Raw genomic sequence first — 9,050 nt, forward strand, 5'->3', positions numbered from 1 at the left:
AGGGGAGATTTAGGCTGGACATTAGGAAATACTACTTTTCTGAAAGAGTGGTCAGGTGCTGGAATGGGCTGCTCAGGGAGGTGGTTGAGTCACCGTCCCTGGGGGTGTTCAAGAAACATTTAGATATAGCGTTGAGCGACATGGTTTAGTGGGGTTATATTGATGGTAGGTGGATGGTTGGACTAGATGATCTTGTAGGTCTTTTCCAACCTAGCTAATTCTATGATTCTATGATTCTATGACAGTTAACTTGCTATATGCATGGGGCATGTTGTGACGAAGTTCAACTCCAAGTCATTTTTCATATTAATCATCATACATCTTTTGAAAACCTGTGAAAGACATTAATCTTAAGTCTTGAGGTAAGAATAAGTGATATGGCAGAGTAACCAAGACAACAAAGCACGTGCTGTACACAAGACACAGAAGATGAGCAGTTCCTTTATCTGCTCTTGTTTGATAACACATCCCATTTGTTTCCCTTCCACACAGCCTACCACTAATGATGTGTGTCTAAACAGATTTTTTTTTCTTCTTCGCCACTAATTTTTAAAGCATGGCACTGAAGACAGATGAACTCTACAATGATCTTAATTTAAGGGAAGGCTCATGTATGTGACTTTTGGTCTAAGGCACCAGGATCATTCTTATCATCAAAACAATCTCTTCAAAACAACACAGCACTTAAATCCATTTTGCTTGCTGATCCTTCTTTTCCCTAGGGTTACTGTCAGCACTCCTGCTGGCCTTTGTCACTAGTTGTTTTCTGATTACATTTTTCTGTCTTAGATAAATCAGAATTTTTCACTTAAAACAATAGCCAGAAAATTGTCTACAATCAAAACAATATGTAAAAAGAGTGTGGATTTTCAGAATTACGTATTTTACATTTTTAAAGCTTTCAGAAACACTAATTTTTCATGAGCTGATAAACCAAGAAATACTCTTATTTATGCCTCAGATCTCAGATTTATCCCGATATGAAAGAGAAAAAGCTGTCAAAAACTTGTCAGTCCTCTTAGTCAGGGAACATTTCCTGACCATTTTTGGGACACCATTTCTTCCATGGAGAAATTTTCACTAGACTAAGAACCACTTGCTTCTACTACCACCATCCCTTCCTCAATTTCCTCATAATATTGAAAACTGAATCGACTCCTGAACCAACCATTCTCCTGATCCAGATTCCCAGGTAGCTGATACAAGAAGGTCTTGCCAGTACAACTGACACTTCACACCAGAAATCAGGTAGGATTCCACTATCTGTTTTCATAACAGCCCTTGACAGTAACTCTTCTGCCTCTTTCACCTGCGTAATTTGTGCAGTCATAATGGAGGAGTAACCTAACAGCTTGAACTTGACATGTTCGGAGAGATTGAAGGAACTGGTTTTGTTCAGGTTGACAGGTGAGATCAGATCACAGTCCTCCAATATCTAAAAGGTAGCTATAGAGGAGATGAAGGTACTTTCTTCACAAGGATGCATGATGGTGTAATAGGAGGCAACAGGCACAAGTTGATGCGGGAAGAAATCCACCCGGATATAAGGAAAAAGATTCTCCATCCTAAAAGCAAGCAAACTTTGGAATGGATGGAATTGGATTCACTGGAAGCAGCCAAGCAAGGCCCTGACAAGCATCATCTCAGGCCCCACTCAACAAAAGGTTGGCCCACATGGTCTCCAGACGTCCCTTCCAAACTAGAAGTTTCTGTGATTCTGTGGAACAGGCTGAGCACTACTCACACAGCTTGCAAAACAGAGCGATGTTTTTCCATATTACATCAATGTACCTTCCTTCCCTATTTGCTTCTCTGAGACTTCCCATTTTAGCCCCAATCACCAGCTACTCAGTTACTCAGTTAAACACCTGATCTTGCTTTTGACACTCCCAATGAAGTGTCAAGAGCAGCATACGAGTTACTGCAAGATGCTGCCGTGCTCTGAAGAGCACTGCACAGCTGGGCTTAGAGGAGGCAAGATAAGGAACTACAGAAATTCCCAGTATTCATAGCACTTTCTAACAGAAAAGAACCAAAATAATACCTATTGTACTGCATTTAATAAGCATCCATACAACTATGCCCATCACATATATTACTGTATTCCAGCTTTCATATTTCTAATTTTGAGTATTTTCTGGCTGTAAAGGATTGATGAGATACCAGGGATTGTACACAGAAATAGAAAAATTGTTGTAAACATAGTGTACTGGTATTCATATCAAATCTATTCCCTCTGTACAGTTTTTGATTTGCATGTGACTTCTTACCTTACGTAAAAAGCACTGGAAATAAACAGGCCTAGCAAGATTTCAAGCATATCTCAGCACATCTACGCTTGAACTAGTTTCCAAGATAACTCCTTGCATGCAGACTTGATGAAGCCTATTTGCATAAAGCAGAGCATAGTTCTGAATTGTTGGAAGAAATAAAGGCCATCCATGGTATAGTAAGACACTAATTTAGTGATTGTTTACTTGGCTGTGGAATTTGACCCATACTATCTAAGCATGCTTAAAGAGATTAAATGTGGAGCTAGTAGTTTGGTCAAATAAAAGGACAAGTCTATTCATATCAAGCCAACAGATCACTTTCCAGATATTCATGCCATGAAAATATGAGGAATAATTACCACTATAGCATGACATTTTTCTTTAATGGTTACAGCCTCAGTATTATTTTGAAGGAATGTACTATTCCAACTGTACAGCCAGTGTGCCCAAATTAAAGTAGGACTCTTTATGAGGAAGAGCACATCAAAGCTAACAATTGATGCACTTAAATTTCTTTGCCCTTGGAGGGCTACATCCTATTTTCTTCCAGGAAACAAAGTTTGTAATTCCTGCAATAGAATTCCTGGATTTTCTGAAAAATGTTACTTCCAAGTGACTGAGAAAGCAGTCTCTGGTTTTAAGATTAAGAAATCTTCAAAAGTGGCTAGCTAGTAAATAGCAAAGCTTAAATATTGGTTACAGGCCAGAATCATCAATCTTGAGATGCAAATGCTAAGAAGATATATTTATGCTGTATTTTCATACTAGTTTACTGGCCTTATGCATGTTCATAGCCTGGATTTTGTGATTTACATCATCTTCAGAAGGTTATCGATGATCAAGTCACAGAAGCTAAGGCAACTTCAAATTCAGAAATAGATATATGCATATTCTATTAATAGAATTATATTCAAGTTTCCTTTTTCTTATATGTACACACACATATTGCTTTTGGCATATAGAAATAACACATTCACACATCTAATAAGGTAATTAATGAAGCCAACTCTTTGATGCCCAGTGACTTCACATAAGGCTACCAGGCTTTCTTGGTTTTCCACCCACCATTAAATCCTTCAGTGAGTATTGTTCAGCTGTGACAAATTAAGATTAATTCATAATAACTTAATGGCATGGAATATGAACCAGGGGATTTTGGTTTCATTACTATAGGTCTTTGTTTCAATCTTCATTTGCTTAAATAAACATTACAATACAAAACCTTAATATAACATTTATATGATTACTTTTACTTATTAGTTACTGTGCAAAAAATTTCTTAATAATCATGCCAGTGTAAAACCAAGGAAAAAGTCATCCTCTGTAGGGATTTGGTCTACTTTGTGCTACTTCCATTTCTGCCTCTACCACACACCAAGCAAGCAACACTGCATTGTACACTTGATAATATGGTTCTCCACAGCATTCAAAACCAACAGGCTTCTTTCACAACTTCTTTCAGCTTAGGATGGATTTCTCACAGTCTTTCTGTCAAACTCAAATCTTGCTTTGGTATTTCCTCAAGCTCCTCTCTTTTACCTATGCTCCAGTAGACTGGTCTAATGATAATCCTTATATTCTACCAAAGTCCAAAGATCAGTAGGCCCCTGAGCTTTCTAAGATCCACAGCAGAGCCTTTAGATCTCTCAAGTATTTGAAAACACATCTATGTTTTGATGCTTAGGACTAGTTGATACCAAATAATGCCCAAACCTGATCAGAATCAGGAACATCAACATTCTTGTCTTTAGTCTCCTGATGAGAGCTCCAACTGTCAGGATTTGCCTGGGAACACCTACCAAGTATCAACAGGATCTGGTGTCTCAGGAAACATGACAACCACAATAGTTTAAAGAATTAAAGCCAACTGTACTACCACCCTCTTTGTTCCCTACCATAATTGCTCTGATGTTATGGGTTGGCATCCTGAACGGATGTGCTAGGCTCCAGTTCTTGTTCTCAATATTTTCTTTTAATCCACGTACAGAAGATTATAAATTATTGGCTCTATCTTTGGGACAGTGACTGCAACTTCACCGTTTTCTTCTCAGGCTTAAGCAGCTTAATTAAGTAATTCAGTAGTTTAATTACCTGGCTCCAGAACCAAGTCTTTTTCTATTCTTTCTGGTCCAAAGAAATGGATTTTATTCCAATCGGGGGACCCAGAACAAATGAAGGGGAGACAGTCTTGACTAAATAAAAAAGTCTAGAGGTTAAACTATTTTCTCAAATGGTGAGAGCTACAATCTAATGCAACATAATTGTATTTGGGGGGACAGGATCATGAAAAGAATAGAAAGAGAGAAAAAGGGAGGTCACATCTAGAAAAAACACTACTTGAATATTCTGCTTACTGATATTTTCTCAACTTGGTAAGACAAAAACTTGTGAAAATTGACAAGTTACTTGGTATACAGTTCAAAACTTGAGAGTAGAACTACAATGTCTTTACAGTTCTGTTGACTTTAGAAGTTTCTTTCTCCACATGAGGCAGTGCCTTTCAGAAATACATTTACTTCCACCAGTAAATGCAGTAGCATGCAGGGCAAAGTACAAAGCAATGTGCAGTTGGGGAATAGTTTCAATTAGTTTGCTGGTTACAATTTTTTACTGCCCAATGGTAGGATGAACTGCCTTGAGTCAGAGGTGTTGCTTCCAAGGTAGGTTATACTGTCTGAGTCCAGGTATTTTGTTTTAGGTTAAGAACTGTTTGGTTTTTTGTTTATTTCTAAGATTCCCTTGTCCCCATATTTGGACATACATATTAAGAAGCAGTCTCAGCCCTATAAAGATTTGTAATTGCTGTTATATTAATGGGGAATTAAGCCTCTGGATGTATAGAAAGTCTATTAGAAAACCAATACTTAAACTTGAGTTTTATGAGTACTTACAACCTAGTTCATGAAATTACTTTGTTTTCTCCCTATCATCACTGCTCCTAGCATTAGTATTTCTCTTACAGTTCTACATTAATACTTTACTCACTCTTGGAAGGATGTCTTAGAAAGCTAATGCAAATAAGCTTCTGTTTTAATTGTGATTCTAGTAATAAAGAAAATTGAGCAATTAAATGGTGTGGGAATATTTATCATTTGCACTTCAAAGGGTATTTCATGCGATCAAGCTTTACTCACACTAGAGCTGGTTAGTTTTACAGTGAAATATTTCTGCATATATAATCTTTTAAAATAGATATTGTAGGATTACATGCTTGTGTGGTTAGCACTCTAATTAACAGTTTTCAAGTTAAGTATAAAGTTAAGTCACGTAAAAGGGCCTGATGATGAGGCATTTCCAATGTCAAAAAAGATACTTTCCTTGTTTCGAAGTTTAAGATCACGTTGCTTAAGATGTGAAAGTGATAGTTTCTCTGTCTTCTATGTACTGCTGCCAATGTTTTTTCTTTCTGTAACTCTTCCAGATGAGAGTTGGCTAGCTGTCTGTACTGCTCTGATATATGAAATTCAGAAAAAATCCTCTAAAAAAAAAAAGTCAACAATGAAAGAGTAATGGAAAAAAAAATAGGTCAACTTCTCCATAATATTTAATTTAATGTGCGACTGAAATAAAAACCATAGGAAAAATATCAAGTAAAATTTACTTCCCTCTTAGTTATAATGGCCAAGGAGAGCCATATATTTTTCAGATTTCCAGCAACAATAGTGAGGGTTTCTAATGGAAATCCAGAAACAAGTAATAACATGTACTGGCAAAATTTGAACTCTTCTAACTGCATGCAGAAAGTACAAAATAAGATCATTAAATGTTCTCTAGGTGGTGTCAGCAATTGGTAGCAGGCAAAACCAAAGGCTATTTTAAGAAATTTCCTTGACTGCTTTGCATTAGAAAAATTAATTACATGCTACCCCAAATCACTGCTTTATCTAGTCATAGGAACAAACTGCAGTTTTGTTTTAGAAATCTTGAGGAAACAGCTAATGTAAATTGGGTTGATTAAAACTTATTGCAACTTAGTTTTGAATCTGTTCAGGAAACTTTGTGGTTTATGGTGTTTTCAATGAGATTTATTATTCTCTCTAAGAGTATGCAGGTGGTTTCACAGATCTTCTAGTGGCGAAGTATGAGTTCCCCTGTGTCCAAAGGTGTTTGTTCCAGCGGGTGAAGAAGGGTAGGAAGTTGCTGCCTTGGAAATCATGCCAATTCACAGTTTGTGGGCTGTGTAGTAAATTGAGATTATTTCTGTAATCAGTTAAAAAAAAAAAAAAAGTACAACTAATGCTTCTGAAGTCAGAGAATTCAGAGGGAGAACCTGAGAGAATGCTTTTCTCTAGATAGCTTGTGTCACAGAGGCAGATGTGGTTCAGAAATTCTGCTGAAGTTGGAGATTACCTGTGCATTGGGAAACATCCCAGCTCTGTCTCCCTTAGGAAGTGCAGTTGACAGAGAACTGCAGCTTAAAAACTAGAAAATTACAATTTAAGAGACAGAGAAGAAGCTGCTCAGGTGAACAGCAATACTTTCTGTAGGAAACCTGGGAGGGTCAAAGACACGTTTTCCTATGTTTGATTTCCCCTTCTGTTGAAATGGACACTTTTGTTCATTCCTTGATAGTTTTCTTTGTTAATAAACAAATAAATATCCAACAAATTGTTCAAATAAGAAATCTGAGATTTCATAGTTTTGATTTTCCACTTGACTCAGAAGAGGCATTTTCAATTACAAACATCATGTCATTAAATTCTTGAACTTTTTCAGGCTGAACACTTGATTTAGTACACAAGTCAAACTTGCAAAAAAAATCAGCAATGTCTGCTTATGCTGCTTAGGTACTATGTTGCAGTTGTAGGGTTTTTGTTTGCTTGTTTTAATTAAGCTTTAATATTTTATTACCTATATCATAGGTAATATAGATTGCCTTTCCTAATGCTGACAATGAACAAACAGCAGTCAAATTCAGCTGCAGTTAGAAGCAAATATAGCATTCAACCTTGAATTATGGAAGGAATTGTAAAATCACTTTAATAGATGCTAAAAATGGGTAGCTAAACAAGTACCTAAACAATCAATAGTGCTCTGTTGCTAGACTCAGAAAATGCTTATCTCTGGAAAGATAGTTTTCCCTTGTTACCAAAGAAGGAAAAGAGACAGCTATTTTTGTTTTTGCTTGTCAACATGTTTATCTCTGGTGTTAAATCATCTTGATCTTTTCCTAGGTTTGAAAAAGACTTATATACAAATAGCGGCTACAATTTGTGCCATGAATAGAATTGACCATCAAGCACACAGCAAAAAGGTTAAAACCGGTTATTTCCAGAGTTGCAGTTTCCAGCGCACTCTATCAATGGTACCAATTGGACCAAATGGTACCAGTATACTATTTTTAAGAACATATTTTTCTGTGTATTTTCTTTACCATAAAAGAAGATGAGAAAAAGTTATAAGGTGGGCTGATGGCCCTGCAGAAGGAGGTGGCAAATGGGTGTGCTGGGTCTAGCTGAGAATAGCTCTAGCCAGTGGCTAATAATGATATTTCTGAACATATTGCTGGTACGAGATGAACAAACCATTCTACAATGTGTATAGCTTTATAATTATTCTGATGTTGTCTCTTTAAATGGAGTAAGAGCAAGTAGATAAATAATTTAGATCCGAATAATTTGGAGTAATGTATCCAGAACTAATGGGATGCTGTGATTGTCCCTGCCTTGATACAAGAATACAATGTATGATTCTGTGATTCTACTTATGCTTCTGCCATGGCAGCAGAAAAGTCCAGTTACAGATACCAAGGTCTGAACACCTGAGCTAGCTTACCAGGATGTAAACCTATGTTGGAGTTGAGCTGTGCAGAATCAAGGAATACAAGTACAACTTTGAGGCTTTGTGGATGGGAAGAGGTAAAAGGGTGAGTGTGAGAGTGGCTTCCCTGTGAGCTCAGTGCTAATTAATGAAGTCACATGAAGGCTGTGAACATTTGCAAGCTCCTTCATGAATGCTGCAGTGGCACCTTCCATAAGGCCATGTGGCCCCATGTGTCACAACCTGCCCTGTGGTTATACTATGGAGCTTCAACCCAGCTCTGACAACAAACGCTGTTCCTCCTGGGTGTGGGTAGCCCCTTGCACATAATAGCTGTCCTCACAGATCTCATCTGCCTTTGTGCTGTGCTCCGGCCATGAGGGTTTTCCAGGGATGGTGATGGGAGAGACCTTACGCTGCTGCAGAACTCACTTGCCTTGAGCAAGATGCACCTCAACTGGTCCTAATGAGAGATCCTTGTGAAAGACAGGGATCTCCTGGAGAGAGTCCAGTGGAGGGCCACAAAGATTACAAAGGGCCTAGAGCACCTCTCTCATGAGGAAAGGCTGAGTGACCTGGGTCTGTTCAGCCTTGAGAAAAGAAGACTCAGAAGGGGATCTGATCAATGTCTATAAATACCTAAGGTGTGGGAGGCAAAGGGATGAGGCCAGACTCCTTTCAGTGGTGTGCAGTGATAGGACAAGGGGAAATGGCCACAAACTGAAGCATAGGAAGTTCCGCACAAATGTGAGAACTTCTTCACAGTAAGGGTGATGGAGCACTGGAACAGGCTGCACAGAGAGGTTGTGGAGTCTCCTTCTCTGGAGACGTTCAAGATGTGCCTGGATGCCTACCTGTGCAACCTGGTCTAGGGAGCCTGCTTTGGCAGGAGAGTTGGACTCCAAGATCTCTAGAGGTCCCTTCCAGTCTCTACAATTCTGTGATTCTCTGGGCAGTCCCAGGAGCTTGGTGCAGCACCGAGTGTTTGGAAGCCACTGCAGTGCCCAACTCACATGA

The sequence above is a fragment of the Numida meleagris genome, chromosome 4 (genome assembly GCF_002078875.1).
Source record: "Numida meleagris isolate 19003 breed g44 Domestic line chromosome 4, NumMel1.0, whole genome shotgun sequence".
Lineage (NCBI taxonomy): Eukaryota > Metazoa > Chordata > Aves > Galliformes > Numididae > Numida > Numida meleagris.